At 39.3% G+C, this 17,455-nt stretch overlaps 1 non-coding gene across 1 annotated transcript; it reads left to right on the forward strand.

Moving 5' to 3' along the window:
• The first annotated feature begins 1,205 nt into the window (after positions 1–1,205).
• On the forward strand, positions 1,206–1,277 carry Trnat-ggu (transfer RNA threonine (anticodon GGU)). The gene has a single exon. It is a non-coding gene; the product is annotated as a tRNA-Thr (tRNA).
• Positions 1,278–17,455: the final 16,178 nt, after the last annotated feature.

A 17,455-nucleotide genomic window follows, 5' to 3' on the forward strand; every position in this document is an offset into this window, starting at 1 on the left:
TGCACCGGGTGCGCGGTCAGGGCGGAAGAAGATTGCCTTCGCTGGAGAGTAGGTACTTACACACTTGACTGACCAATGGTAGACTTTATCCCTTTTCAATAAGGTTTAAAATTAGTCAGTTAACCGTACAACGATACACTGTCAACGGATCAAAGTAAGGACTCTCAGCACGAATAATTCTTACATTGACCCACCGTTTCCCACCTAGCGAGACAGCAGTATAATTATACGCATACGATAGAGATAGAAAATGGCAGGTCATTGTACGAAATTCTTCATGCTTGTCGTCCTTACGTGGAGCGGCTAGGGGTCATTTCACTCCTCGCTCACACCTTCACACCTCACTCCGACCTTAAATTTCCTAAAACCTGTATATATTCTAAAAAAACCTAACCCGAGCAATCGCCTGACTGGAGACAGCTCGTCGCTCGTTTGCTATGTAAATGAAGCCTTAGTTAGTGCGCCGGGTGCGGTCAGGGCGGATTGCCTGACGCCGTCGGCGGCTGTTAAAGGATGCAACAGTAAGTCTTACCTGCAATGGAAATAATCATACGCGGCTATCGCGCGGTGTGTAATAGCATAGAGAAAAAAGTACATAGAGTGCTCACTCCATACATCAGTTTTGGTACCAAATCGACTATTATTTTCGTAGTCGACATCTAGGCATCGAGTAGCGGAATTATCAGTATTGCTACTTGACAATAGATGTTGCAGCGACCGAAAACTCTAATTCTCAACATTTTTCAGCTAATATTATAACCGGATTAACCGGAACTCTATTTTCAATTCTTTCTGCTTCTAAAATAAATTGCAAATAAGTTGTAAATAAGTTGTAAATTGTTGTTCAATACAATTTTCGTGAGTCGCCACACGAGAGACATCAGTATCGAGTAGCGGTACTGATAATTCCGCTACTCGATGCTAGATGTCGACTACGAAAATAATAGTCGTTTTGATACCAAAACTGGAGTGAGCACTATTCTTACTTTATATCTCTATGGTAATAGAGAGTGATACTAGAGTGCACGTAAATAGAGCGATGCATGTCACAATAGTGTGAGAGCATACGTACTAGGGCGGCTTGCGGAACTGGTTCCACGTTGAGAGCGCATATTTCCACCATATCTTTCATATGCGACTTAGAGGGGAACCTAGCGACATCTACCGTAAAAGAATTACAATTATTTTTCTTCTTCTTTGGCTGCGTCTCGGTAGCTCAATTGGTAGAGCAACGGGCTGGTATCCCGAAATCGCAAGTTCGAGACTCGCCCGAGACGGTGAGTTTTCCAATTTTTCTTTATTTTTAATCATTTTGGTAACGTTTGCAGACTTCTGCTTAATACAAAATTAAATTGATTTTAAACTTGTAAGACAAACATTTTTATTATCTTCGCCTGCTTAAAACTAACGGAGCGGACCTTACAGCTCTTGAAGAAAAAGTAGGTTACCCTACAAATGTGATTTACGCGACGCTGCTAGTCTTCATATAAATCATCATCCACAGGGTCGTGACCGGATTTCTGACTATATTTTTGGTGATACAAGCTGTTATTGTAAGTGTATTGTGAGTCAGACCAAGATCTGTCGGTCTGCGACGATTTTAATAACACACGCAGTGCAAGTGTTATTTTAAACGTCAAACTTCAATGAAATTATGAGTATTATGACACACTTCTTGCACTGCGTGTGCTATCAAAATCGTTGTAGACTTATCTTGGTCTAACTCTAGGGCCTTACGGGAAATTACCTGTCCCATTCAATTATTCCAGTTTGTATTTTTATAACTGCTCTGAAGTTTTAATAAAATCACTTCCAGTCTGTGGCTCCCATTGTCTGTATACAGATTGAAGGAAATTGGACGGAGCAGGAACAAAACTTGCTTTCGTGGAAAAGGAAACAATATCCTTACACGAGACATTCATTACGTCCCAGCCAATATCGACAGGAAAGTAAGAAGAATCGTCCTACAATCCTTGAGTTGAAGCGCGGGAAAGGATTTAGTTTCGATCTCTGAATACGAGTAGGGAACTTCACTCCGGGAAGCGCGACATTATTACATTTTATGTTCGATCCAACAATGAACACACTCAGCTTCAAAGACATAAAATTATATCATTCTCCAGATCTAAATGCATCGACATCAAAATTTAACGTCGCTATCTAAATATTTATAGGAAACGAATTTTAAATGCAGGGTTTGGTGTATCGCAAGTCGAGATCGGCAACGAATTGCGGTGTGGCGAGATAAAAAAGGTCCGTCCGTCATTTTGGCAAACGAGCGGCCGAGGACGGCGGTTTGTGGTCGAAAAACGGCAACGACCCGGCCATCGTTCCAATTGCCTTGCTAGCTTTAACGCCTCTTGCTCGCCAGAATAAAGTAGTGTTGTGTTAACCTTTCCTATGAGTGTGGTGGTTTAAAATCGAAGCTTCGCCTTCGGTCGTACCGTGTAGAGTATGAAAAATTGGTCTAATCAAAAAGAAGACTAATAAATCAAGCACAGCCAGAAGGTTCATTTTACTCGAGTCTAGTAAAGGTATGGTGCTACCCAATTTTAAGTTCACTCTCCCTTAAGTGCGTAAGACTTCGTAATATAATAAGAGCTATTTGCCTAACGAAAAGTACGATTTCCCTGTAATACTTACAAATTTTATTGTGAAACAAAATCAATAGTTGCGTAACAATGAGTCTAATGAACCTTTGAGTCTGCTCTAGGAAGGACTCGACTATCTACAGAATACCCTCTGCTTCGACCTAGCGTTTTCCCGGCCTGGCGCCGGGGTCCGCTTTCCTGCTCAGTCTTCTCCACTTTGCCCGGTTCGGCATCCTCAGGTGTGAGATTGTTCTCCCCCATGTCCACTGTCACGACGTCCAGTCAGCGTTTCTACAGAATACCCTCTAATAAATTAAAAAAAAAATCAACCGCCCAGCCCAATGATTGCCTAAATAACTAGAGTAGAGTCTTCAAAAGGACTCCGCAGACTAAAGTCTACCAAAAATACTTCGTCCCGCCCTTGTTCGGCAAGTCATTGTAATCACACCCCAAGCCTGTCTTGGAAAACACGAGGCCGCCAATTACATTTTACACGTACCGGTAGGGAAATTAAGTTCCTGGATCGTTGCTGGCCGGATTTCAGGCAGTGCTAGGCGCGGTTAGGAGCCGTAAAGACCTAATTGCCTGTAGTTTTGCTAAAACGTTTCCTGGCGAAATAAGTATTAGTCTTATTCTGTATTTTTCTAAGTTTTTTTTTTTAACTTTCGTTTGTTAGATTATTTAGGTCAAAACTTAAAAGCAAGGTTCTCGAGTACCTACAGTGGAAGATGAAGTTGTTTATACTTTTGTTCCTTACTCATGCCATGTGGTAAGGCGAAAAATGTAAACATATCTTTGCCGACGTCTGTACCTATACGGCAGTCTACAATAAAGTACAGCCGGCGATAATGACCCCTAAACCTGCTGGTATAGTAGGATACAATGAACCTTTGACACACTGCAAAGCATTACCAATAATTAATAATTGTTGATAATTGGCATGATTTACAGGGTGCGTAGCGAAAACGCCAATTGTTTGCGTTTAATGTCGTTAAGTGTCGAATTAATATGGAAGAGTGATGCTGATGATAGAGAGACACAAAGCGTTTCGTTATCCTAGCGCAAACGATTGTCACCTTGGCTAGGCACCCAGTACAGAATATAATTCGATATTTTAACTTACACCTTAATTTAATTAGGTACCTACACACTACACGCACATGATAAGCGAAATTGGGTTTCTTGGGCATTTGTTTGTTTTAAAACTTAAATGACATGGTCTATAATTACACATTCTATCGGAGAAACTTTACCAGTTTGCGTGAAGTCATTCTGCGTTGGACCCACCAAGGGCGAACTTTGGACCACAGATCACTAGTGACTACTAGATGGAGCATGTAACACGAATTGTGTACATAATGTGTTACGTATAAAAGTCGTAAACAAAAATGCAAAGGCGCCATGCCTCTTTTTTAGGGGTTTCGATAATATAAGCGGTGACTGTTGATACCCTGACGGCGTTACATTACTGCCTAATCTGAAGTAGCTAGTAAGTATTTAAGTAAGTACTTATAAGAAAGTGAGTAAGTTACTTATACTTATACGGATATTTCTTAGTTTTTGAATACTTAATACTTATCTCACAAAGACAAGTTATACCCCGAATCATGATATTGTTAGCCATTATTTAATAATCTTGTTATTCTATTAAAAAAGGAAAGGAACGTCCGTGTGAGAGTGAAATGAGATATGAAATTTTATGCAGTCTAAGTCGCATAATAATCTTATGATGCAAGATCTAGAGGAAGGTGATCTACAGTGAAGTCATTCAGCGTTGGGGCCACAAAGTGCGAACTTCAGTCCGCTCGCCGCGGAGACAGGTAATTGCCCAACTTTCACACTAGACGCCACGTGGTCACATACACTTTGGAGCGTATAGCGTACGAGTTGGTACCTAGAGCCAGTATAGACAGGCGTCTCTTCAAGCAATTTGATAGGTACAATTGTGTGCAATATAATAGCAGTTAATAAGAAAATTTAAAATAGGTGAAAACTATAACTTTATTTAGATCACTTATATTGGATCTTTTTTTTATAATTCTTCTACATTACAAGACATTGTTTCAAAATTAACTATGAAATTGACTCGGCTATGATTAAATTGACTAACATAATATGTACACGCCTTTAAAAAATCTATTATTATTAGGTTTACACTGAATATTACGTACACCCAATATCTTGGGTAAAAAATCCCACCGATAAACGGTCAAGCCACAAAATATAATTAATAGGCCATATTTCATCCTCTAACGCTGAGAAAGTGCACGAAATAACCGTTAACAAGTCGGAAACAACGGCGGTATTGGCGCGGGCCGAGATAAAAAGAAAACCATTATGGTAAACGACTGTAGTCGAGAACCCAGGCCGTCAGCCAGCAATCAATTTATATGTATCTGTTTCTGGAGAGTTTGTGCGACGCTTGGTTTTAGGGTCCCATATCGCTGTAGGCGGTGATAGCCGACTTGGGGTCTCGAGTCCGACTTCGTACTTGCGTAATAAACGTCCATATACCCACATAAAATTATATCATAACCGTAGATAGGTTATACTACTTATACACAAAAAATACTTTCACATATATTTCATTACCAACTTGTTATTGTTGATTAATTTTTGTTGTTATAAAGTAGTTGTTAAACATAAGCTTGTCTCTTTCTCTTTCGGTGTGTGCGATCTCGTAAGCACATGCACAGCTATAGCTTACCTAGGCGCGACTACAGAGCAACTGTACAGTCGACGTCAAAGATATGTTTACATTTTTCGCAATGACAAAGGAGTAAGGTGCAAAAATGTAAACATATCTTTGACGTCGACTGTACGATGCGATACAAGGCCTGAGTTACACTTGTAAGTTTTACTTACGTAAGTAGGGACAAAGCTATTTGTTAGAATGAGATAACGATATCCATCTCTCATTCTGTAGTATAGCCGTGTCCCTACTTACGTAAGTAAAACTTACAAGTGTAACTCAGGCCTTACGCTAGATCAGAAAGGTTCTAATGTTATATGATAAATAACTACCAATTTAGGTTATTTGAAATAGGGGGACGAAAAAGATCCTATCCTGATAGGGGAACTATTTGTAGATTGAATAATATTATCAAGAGAGAATTTGCGATGTTTAAGCATGATGCAATTTATACTCCAGTGCTCTTTTAAGGGGCCCACTGATTAAGAGTCCGCCGGACGGTATCGGCCTGTCAGTTGTTCGGAACTGTCAAAATTTTGTTCTAACTGACAGGCCGATACCGTCCGGCGGACTGTTAATCAGTGGGCCCCTGTACACCTCTCTACCTAGATAACGCGGTGCCGTATGCTCGTACCAAAACTAAAGTTAGAAATTATGGTTTTATCACACCCGGTACCATGCCCTCCCATCCCGAAGGCGTTATAATTATTCTCAAATCGATATCATAGATGGCGCTAAATGTCACAATCAGCCATTATGAAATTTTTATACTACATATTAAGATAAATTAAGAGATATTTAAAGTGTCATAAATTAAAATCATTATAAATGAAATACAAACATTAATAACAACACGAATTCAATGCAATAATTTACAAAATTTGAAACCACAATTATATTGCGACTGGCTACGTTATGAGCAACAGCGCAGGACAATTATGTCGAGCTGTCGAAGTAATATTGAATAATGTCACTAGATGGAGCCACCACGATTCTAGTAAGACCTACGATTCTAGTACCTAATCATTCCAAAACGAAACGAGTGTGGGTTTCTTTTCCTACGTTTTAATTTTCGTTTTAAGACATGATGTGAAGTTTGATTTAGATTAGAATAATTACATTTTAGTTATAAATTTCGGAATTTAAGTACTTAGTATAAAATGTAAAAAAATGGTACGGTGAATAAACATACCTAATTTAAATGAGTACCTACTTATTTTAAAGTAGGCCTGCCTGACGTTAAAATACAAATGAATAAACTCACATCACAGGGCGATGTCTTTCAAAACACATGAATGCTTTGTTTTTAAACATAATGCAAGTTTTTATTTCGCTTGGTGTCCAAGTCAAACGCGCATTTTACTCCTTTATTGACCGAAGCGTTTGCTAAGATCTCCGTTTTAACTCGGGCCAAATTTCGTATGTTCGGACGTTCTCCTCGGTTCAATTCTCAACTGATTCTTATCAAATTTTGTGACCAAAATCTAGAATAAAATAGTTCTTTTTCGATTCGATTATTGATTTTTTTTTCAAAATGGCGGAAACAAATAGTCGTATCAATATAATAAGAGTTTTTTTTTTCTTTTTGAGAGATATTTACAGTGTTTGTCAAAAATGTAAAAATTAGTAACGCTGGTGTAGGTGGTATTTAGATAAGTAGGTATGTAGTACTCGAGAATAAGTATCCAAATTTCGTATCTTTAGCTAAGTGCTATATTGGCGCAGTTGGCAAACAATTGCTTTGATGCATAGAGGTACCTAGTTCGATCCCCAGTAAATTGTGTGAACTTTTTGTAATTTTTTACACTTAAATTTTATATTTTTATTTATTTTTTTAATCTTTATTGCAGAAATAAAGTACAAATGGCGGACTTAATGCCTAAAGACATTCTCAACCGTAAATTTTGTATTTTTGATTGATCAAGCGAGTGCAAAGCATACAATATTTTATTTAACTTTTTGTTAATTTAGTTTTTCCAAATTATTCTAAACGGCGTAGCGTTATTTTTTTATTCAGTTTAAAGCTATGCTCGCGAGGTCTACAGAGGGCCTACCGGAAACCACGTTGCTCACAGCGCCACTAGTTTATTAATTTTCCTTAACCCTTCGGGTGGCAGCACCTCCGGTTGAACGGTAGGACAAATGGCGCGGAAGATGCATTCGTCAATAAACAAGGATGGTATTCCCTAACGGTCGAATTCCCGCGTAAAACAAAGTTTGTTAGAAATGACGTGATGTTCCTGCCCCACCTAGTCCATTACGCGCCGACCGTCGTCGAGCCGCGAACATTCAAACGGAATACGCACTGATAAAAAGTGGAATAAACTGTGTGAATCGTGTTAAATGTATTGTTTTGTCATAAAGACTGCTTTTTCTTCAATCAATTGTTTTATTTCGTAACTATACGTATTTTTACATGAAAGTAGAAAAAAATTGGTAATATGAGATTAGAACAAGTCTAGCATACTTCACATAAATAGAATAGAATTCATTGGTATACAATCAAATAACCCATTTTATGCTGAATTCAGTGATATATAGTTTGTATATATCATTCATAGATTTTTTTTGGGAAACTGTCATATTTCTAACACGCGCCAAATTCGCGATGATCACCCGTTGAGGCCCCGCCACTTGACGTATATTTTTCCAAAATGGCTGCGCCACTCAACCGGCTTGTTATGTCTGTCCGTCTCGCGGCCACCGCCACTTACCGTAGAGACCTCGAGGAGGACAATGCCACTCGAAGGGTTAAGTTGTAAACAACGATCGGCTTTAACCGCGAAAATCGAAGTTTGTAAGACTTCGAGAGTTAGACCAAGCTAAATTGACAGGGATTTTGATAGCACAGACTGTGCAAGAGTTTTTTTTAATTCATAATTTAATAGAAGTTTGACGTTTAAATAACACTAATAAAATAGCTTGGTAGGACTGATGCCACTCTAATTACGATGAGTAAAAGAGAAAGATGCCCATGCAATATTCGGTGTTCGCGGGTCGCGGGGCCTGCCTACCGCTGGGCCCGCTGGTATTCAGACGAACTTTTTTGACGGACGGACTCCGACAATTACTTACTGCACTCATGACTACGACGCGACGGGGAGTACGGGCCGATTTATTAATTTTGAGCACATTTATGGCGCATGATTTTGTTACTCGATAGTCTGTTGAAAATGATATATCTTAGATAGAACACCATTTAACAAATTGACCAAGTCAAATCTCACAGTACAGCAATAAGACCTCAGTATTTAATATATAAATATGTTTTTATAAATACTAAAATACATATACGTACGTAACACCCAAAACTTAGGAACAAATATTTGTGCTCGTCACACAAATAGATGCCCTTACAGGATTTGAACCCGGACCATCGGCTTCATAGGCAGGGTTACCTACTAATCCTACTATACCAGACCGGTTCTCAAAACGATGACATGCTATTTATGAAATAGATGAGCGAAATTAAGAATCTTAAGTGATATTGATCACTTGTAATACGAATATTACGATTACGAGTGATCAATATCACTCGATTATATGATTATATTATTAGTCCTTTAGTGGTAATAGTATTGAACTGACAATACGGCGTATTATTTCTATAGGTTTGTATTTATATTTAATTTAATATGTGCTTATTTTCGATTTCAAATTGTTCGTATCGCCGCCTGCGCAACCTTGCGCAGCCTCTCAAGACCGCGTCTGCACAGCGACCAAAACTGCACACTCAGATTTATAAGGTGCGCCTGTGTGCGTAAGTAAACTACTATACAACTAGGTACATACATATCACTGATGGGGCGGTTGCGCGGTAGCTCCAACAGCTTGTTACGTGTGCTGGCCGAGAGGCTAGACTGCCCGTTCCAACACCACTGGATGCTGATGCACGTACAGCGGTAGTGTTTGGAAGTGGTTTGGAATGTGGCAGTCTTTGATTTATTAAATAAGATATTTTAGTATAATTATTTCTATTTTAATTTTGTACTTACTAACATTAGCATATTAAGATTAATTTATATTGTATTACTAACAAATTATATGGGCTTTTATGCCTGAAATAAATGATTGATTGATTGATTGATTGATAGGCGAGAACGCCAGTCATGCGTGCCGTCAGGGGGGTGTCACTACGCAGTTTAGGTACATTTGGCCGGCGCGCCGCGCGGGCCGGTTTATGGCAGTGGGCTGCCGCTCGGCTCGCACGATGTGGCGCTCGCGCAAAATTGAAAATACACAATGGCTTCGAAACCTATATCTCGATCTAATCCGTATAAAAGATATTGTTGTTATTGTACTGTTTACGGATGTCTGAAGAACAAGGAAGTGAAGGAAGTAGAAATAACATTTTATTAAATTCCGGACGATATTGAAAGGTGAATTTAAACTTTAAAACATAACATAAATACTAAGTAATCAAATTCGATAACTAATTCGTTTTGTTTGCATAAAACTAAAGCGCTTTAGACCAATTTAAAATGATTATTGGTTGCCCAAAACAATATTAGGAACTGACCAACATATTTTCAAAGGAATACGGCTGTGGCATACCTACCTACCTACTTCCGAAGAATCAGACATACTATCTCCGGATATAAAAAAATATGTTTACAGAATCAACGTTTGTAATTCGTAGTATTCGTACATATTAATCTTAAAAATAATAAATCGGTAGGTATAGGTACAAAAACTTGTCAAGTTTCAACCCTGTGGTCCCTGTGCCGACGCTCACAGCTCGGTCATAAAACTGCGACGCGCAAGGAAGATTCACGGTTCGTGCGCGGTTACGTAGGTATATAAGTTTCAATTTTGCTTGCAGGCGGCGAGTATAGGTATAATTTTATACCTAAATGTGACTTTTGTGAACGAGTGAATTTTCTGTACGGTAGTACTATTAGTTATTCTGTGGTGCCGTCATGTGCCCTCCTATTCTAACCAGACTTCTTTCTAATAGGGGCGACAGGAACAGCATGCACGGTTTGAAATGAAACTGGAGTCGGTTAGTGGTGCACCGCGAAATACCGATCCTTAGGCTTATTAGTAGTAGGGCTTACGGCGATATTTACATCGAAAGCTGCATTTTTGGCAGAAAGCAAGCCGCTTTGCCCAGTGATACTAGGGACCAATCTGAATGATTTCATCCGAGGAAACACAAATTTCATTCACTAGAATTCAAGATGGCGGACCTTTTTCAAAATGGCGGCAGCAATATTTAAAAAAATTATAGACACAAAACGGCTGCACCGATTTTAGTGATTGATATATCGATCAATTCGTATTGACACTTGTAATCGAATAAAAAATATGGCATTTAAGAAATTAAAGATGGCGGCCGAATATTAAGAAAATTGTGTTTTTTTTCTTTAATTTTTTTCCTTCTAATGAAAATAACAACTAAATATTCTATAATATGATCACATATTCTTTCATTTAAATGAAACCTGATAATATTATCTGCAAAATAAAAAAATAATCTTAACAATCCGGTGAGTAGTTTTTGAACTATACGCATTTCAAAAAGCGCGTAACTGCCGTTCGAAACGGCCCGCTCGCGCGGGTCGCGTCAAAACTGAGAACTTTGATGATTTAAAGGTAAAAAAAGAACTGAAAACATATTTACTTTATTTATTGAGCTATAAATAAATAAATAAATTGTATTTCTGCTTATTATTTGTGACCATCACGGGAAAAGGTATAGCGCCTGGCGCTTACGTCGCTTAGCACCGCAATAGTATTGGAGCGGCGTTAATAATAGCGTAAGCGCCATCCGCCCTAAGGTACCTCTATACCAGTGGGTTCAAATTTATTCCTCTCTATCATCTTTGCCCGATGTGGTTGAACTAAAAGAAAAGAAAATTCATATGAAATCAGAACAGAATATACCTAATATAATAATAATTAAATTAAATATATAGAGATGAACTACGCCAAACTGTCCCGCCCCTCCAATAGGTACTATTTCAATGTGTTTAGTATTGAAATAGTAATGGAGGGCGGGACAGTTTGGCTTGGTTTATCTATAAGTACCTTTTGTTTTTGCAAGTGCTGCATTGCACTGTGCAGGGTAGACCCACCCTCCGACACGTGCAGCGCATTGTTTCGCAGCCTATTTTACAGCCGCAATGGTACAGGTATGATAATTCAGGCCACATCGCCCTAGCATCAGACCATTGGGATTTCCAACTGCCATTAGATGACTTCCAACCCCAAGAGGATGGCAATGGCACAGAGGCATCATCAAGAATAAGGGCATATCACCCCATAACTGGCCTGCTTGATATGTGAGACGGAGCGCGTGTTTATGTAATGCTGCCGATGTTGGTGGGATGCTGGTTACCAATTTATTTTTAGTAGCAAATAGCTCCTTGCGTACCAAGTTGTCCGACAAATGTGATATTTGTGGGTCATATAAGTAGCAGGTGAAATTTTCCCGCACAGCCATGATTTCTTCAGGAAGGCTTTGTAATGGCTGCGATATTTCTTTCAAAGTTGGTGTAACTTCAGGGTGGAACAACCACGTTTTGAAGCAAGACTTCTTTCCTTTTGTATGGAAGTAAGAAGTAGTGTCACACCCTGTAGAGGCGTTCACGCCACGAAGAGCGGTTGATCTGTCAGGACCCAAAGTATTTGCTATTTATGAACATCGATATAACGGCGTTTATTTGCAGTCCCAGTTAGTAGCCATAACTCTTGCAGGCCACTATCAATTGAAGATTGATGATATGATATGATATCAATAACACCAAAACATCTGTATCGGAAGATCTAATCAAAATACGCATAATTCCCTGTTCTGCCTGATCTTTTGCGTGAAGTACGATGCGGCCATCAGCTTCTTCCGCATGTGTTCCTATTCATAAGATCTCTACAGGGTGTGACACTACTTCTTACTTCCATACAAAAGGAAATAAGTCTTGCTTCAAAACGTAGTTGTCACACCCTGAAGTTACACCAGCTTTGAAACAAATATCGCAGTCATTACAAAGCCTTCCTGAAGAAATCATGGCTATGCCGGAAAAGTTCACCTGCTACCTATATGACCCACAAATAGCACATTCGTCGGACAACTTGGTACGCAAGGAGCTATTTGCTACTAAAAAGAAATTGGTAACCAGCATCCCACCAACATCGGGGAGCATTACATAAACACGCGCTCCGTCTCACACATCAAGCAGGCCAGTTATGGGGTGATATGCCCTTATTCTTGATGATGCCTCTGTGCCATTGCCATCCTCTTGGGGTTCAGTATCAGTATATTTATTGCATCATCATGTTGTTTTTACAAGGTGTTCAGGTATTTTATATCTGGATCAAACATGAACCCTGTTAGGGCATAGCAATCTTATAACTATATCTTATATCTAATAATTTACATAATACCATTCTTGCATAAAAAAAAAATAAAAAATTCAACATATAGCATTAAAAATTGGTGCAAATCATATTTAAAAATTAATTTTCAATAATACAATAATACATATCTTTAATTTTGGATGAACATCAAACATTCAAATTAATTAGAATTATACACTGAGATTATAGTGTTCATTAAATTAGTTATGGAAGTAAAAGACGAATTATCAGTTTTCCGAAAAAAAATCTGCAGTGGAATAAATGTTCTTTTGTAATAAATATTTTTTTAACAGGGTTTTAAATTTGGGTATACTAGTTTCATTTTTTATGTTAGCTGGTAAATTATTATAAACTTTGACGCACATTGCAAACGGGCCGTTATGTACCATTTGTAACTTTGAGGTTGGTCTTTCCAATTTATTTCGTGGACGTAAGTTTTCTGGTCGCGAATGTTGCGGAAATAATTGCATATTTCCTTTAACAAACATGCTCGCCTCTAAGACATAAATTGATGGCAGAGTTAAAATTCCTAGCTCTATAAAACAATCCTTACAGCTATCTCCCATGCCTATATTACAAATTATTCTAACGCACCGCTTTTGTAACCTAAACAGATGAATAGAATCTGAGCTGTTTCCCCACAGCACTATACCGTACGACAACCAAGCGTGTGCGTACGCATAGTAGGCGCACGTGGCGGTTTTTGTATTTGTACACATTTTCAGTTTACGGAGAGCGTATATAAATCTATTTAGTTTTGACATTATTTTGTTAATGTGTTCTCTCCAGTTGATTGTGGTATCTATAGTCAGTGGCGTAGCTAGGGGGGGGCGGCGGGGGCGGCCCGCCCCGGGTGTCACCCATTTGGGGGGTGACACCCGACCGTGAACATCAGTAGTGCCATCTATAAAAATTCGTAAAACTGTGGCAGATTGCACAACCGCCATTAAGGAAATAATATACAACATGCCCATGAGGAACCCGAGAGATTTTGACAGAATATTCCTGATCATATTTAAAGACTAAAATGTCCTATAAACTGTTTTGGAATTCGCCTAGTTTCATAGTCCAGTACCACCAGCATAGCAATGTACAAATTGCAGAACATTCCCAAAAAGCGGAAACGTTCTCGAGAATGTTCTCAGAACATGGAAATTATTGTTCCGCCATCTTGGAATTTTTCCAAAAAAAATTTTTTGTCATAGGAATCTAGAGGCCTCTATCTCCCGCCATGCCAAATCTCAGCGCGCTCGCACCAACTTGAAAAAATAAAAAAAAAAGTCGGCCATTTTGTTTTTTTTTAATGCAGTTTGTTTTATCTCGGGGCCCTCTATGACATTTGGTCGAGCACCCCCCACCTATCACGCACCGTTTAAAAGTTGCCATACAAAATAAAAGTGGCCAGTTTTTCCGCAATTGTAGCATTTTTCCAAAAAAACTATTTTTCATAGATATTTAGGGGACCCCGAGATTCCGTGGCCAAAATTTCAGCGCGCTAGTGCAAACTTGAAAAAATTAAAAAAAAAGTCGTCCATATTGAAAAAAAAACATGGCGGCGTCAAAAACTACCAGGGTCCCTCTATGACATTTGGTCGAGCACCCCCCACCTAGGTCTGACCGTTTGGCCGGGCCGTCATACTTTTTTCTGACCGGAAGCGGTAGACCAAAAGTCGGAATTTTCTAGGGGTAAGGATACTACACCTAAACTATCGTGAATATTCATGGTATAAACTACGATAAATAAATAAATTCTCGTTCTCGAGAACATTCTCAGAAGTTACCGAGAAATTATCATGTGGAAAGTTTCGCAACTTTGGAAAGTTTTTTTTTAATTATGTGATTATTTCTGTAATTGACAAAAAAAAGTTAAAATTATTTTTGGGTGACAGTTTTACAAATTATAGCATTTACATTTTATGTACAAAAAATCGAAAAACGAGAAATTCTCATGTGGAAAGTTTCGCAAATTTGGAAAGTTTTTTTTTTAATTATGTGATTATTTCTGTAATTGACAAAAATAAGTAAAAAATATTTTTGGGTGTCAGTTTTACAAATTATAGCATTTACATTTTATGTACAAAAAATCGAAAAACAATTTTATTTTGGCGAAATTGACGTAAACTCTTTTAGTATTTTTTCCTTATTGTGGCCTCAGAAATGCATGGTTAAAATCTCTCGGGGTTCCTGGTATGTAACAATAATATGTTGGTGCCTCGTAGGTTTTTTATTCAGAAAGTTTTTTTTTATTATGTGATTATTTCTGTAATTGAGAAGCTATGTCACTATTTCTAATTGGGTGACTCTGGACTATTTGAAATTCATTGTGAAATGGGATTTTACAGAATCTCTTTGAAATCGCGCACTTGGCAAAAAAAAGTTTTTTCACGTGACAATGATGACTCGGACCTTTGGGAGGCGTGCGCGGAGCCCAGGCCAGACATGTAGACCCTTATGACACTTATGAAATGTGGGTTACACCGAGCGGATGCTGTTCTTGCCCGTGTCATAGAACGCGCGCAGAGGCAACACCCGCCAGGGTGTGGACTATTGAGAGTTCATGGAATCTAAAATGAAAGCGATGGAGTAAATTGTGAGCTATGGAATATTAAACGTGATTTTTTTTTTTTTTTTTTTTCTTTAGCCTATTAGTGTGTCCCACTGCTGGGCAAAGGCCTCCCCTCTTTCCCGCCACTTGTCTCTGTTTAATAAACGTGATTTTATAAGTGTAAAATATTATACATATTTTACAATTTTGATTGAATTTTGGGGTGACACCCACAATTTCCGCCCCGGGTGCCACCCATGCTAGCTACGCCACTGTCTATAGTAATGCCTAAAAGAGGGAAAGTGTCCACAAGCTCTAACTGGGTGCCCTCAAAAGAGTAATTTATATTTATTGCACTACGTTGATGTGGCTTAAATTCTAACAGTTTTGTTTTTGTGAAGTTAACTTGTAGATTGTGGTCAGCTAACCAAGTTGTTATATCCGTTAACACAGTGTCCAGTTGATTTTTCAAGTCATGATCATCTTTACATGATATAACAAGGGATATATCATCCGCGAATAAGGTGGTGGGGTGATTTATTATGTTGGAAGGGAATGGGTTGGAAGTCATCTAATGGCAGTTGAGAACCGCAATGGTCTGATGCCAGGGAGATGGCGTGAATTATCATACCTGGACCATTGCGGCTGTAAAAAAGGCTTCGAAACAATGCGCTGCACGTGTCGGAGAGTGGGTCTACCCTGTACAGTGCAATGCAGCACTTGCAAAGGCAACTGCAAAAACGAAAGGTACTTATAGATAAACCACGCCAAACTGTCCCGCCCCTCCATTACTATTTCAATACTACACACATTGAAATAGTAATGGAAGTTAGTTTGGCGTAGTTCATCTCTATATATTTAATTTAATTATATTAGGTATATATTGTTCTGATTTCATATGAATTTTCTTTTCTTTCAGTTCATCCACATCGGACGAAGATGATAAAGAGGAATAAATTTGAACCCACGGGTAGAGGTACCTTAGGGCGGATGGCGCTTACGCTATTATTAACGCCGCTCCAATACTATTGCGGTGCTAAGCGACGTAAGCGCCAGCCGCCATAACTTTTCCCGTGATGGTCACAAATAATAAGCAGAAATACAATTTATTTATTTATTTATAGCTCAATAAATAAAGTAAATATGTTTTCAGTTCTTTTTTTACCTTTAAAGACCGAGCCACACCGCTTGCGTGCGCAGCACGTGTGCGTCGACGTAAGCGTAGACGTGCACAGCACCCCTGTCACACCGGGGGACGCGCACGCAACGCAGCGCACGCAACGCAGTGTGCTGTACACGTCACGCAGGCGCACGCTGCAGCTCTGCGTGCAGGCTGCGTGCACAATTTTGTTAGAATTAAACACGGCGACATGATGCGAATGCTTCCAAATGAACCGACTTGGAGTCAAAACTTGCCCGAAAATGCAGGAACGAGTCAAAACTTGGAAGGCGGTGCATTAATGCCTTTGCGTCGTACAAATGCAAGGTCACCTAATGCCGCAATTGCAATTAGGGAAAAATTTGTCACCTATTTTAATCGAGATAATCGAGAATAAAATTATTATACGACGCACGCACAAAATACACAAGACAAATAGCATAGCACAATACAAAACATAAACTTACCTTCTATTCCAATTGCGACACCAATTTGTTCCCATAACAAGCTTTTATAGGACGAATTTTTATAATCTTTGTGTTTTTGGTTATAAATACATTCGTATTTACGCACTAGTTCAATAAGTTTTTCTTTTGTTTCGCAATCCATTATAAAAACCTCCACGCGCACCGGCCGAGTTGTAAATAAATACAAGAGAGCCGCGCGTGTACACGCACAGCACCTATGCAGCACCGAGCGGTGCGTGTCCGAACCTGCTCGGTTCGCCGTCTCATAGGAAACGCCGGTAAATACAACGTCATCACTGCACGCAACGAAGCGACGTTGCCGCTCCGCTGCGTGACGCGTGCATGCGGCACGCAGCCGGTTTGTCTCGTCGGAGCTGCGTTGCGTGCAAGTCACGCGTACGCGCACGTCACGCACACGTCACGCAAGCGGTGTGTCCTCTCTTATGAGTTTTCGTATTCTACAACGCAGCGGGACGCGTACGTGCACGTGCACGTCTACGCACACGCATCCGGTGTGGCTTGGCCTTAAATCATCAAAATTCTCAGTTTTGACGCGAGCCGCGCGAGCGGGCCGTTTCGGACGGCAGTTACGCACTTTTTGAAATGCGTATAGTTCAAAAACTACTCAACGGATTGTTAAGATTA

Source organism: Cydia splendana, chromosome 1 (genome assembly GCF_910591565.1).
Source record: "Cydia splendana chromosome 1, ilCydSple1.2, whole genome shotgun sequence".
NCBI lineage: Eukaryota > Metazoa > Arthropoda > Insecta > Lepidoptera > Tortricidae > Cydia > Cydia splendana.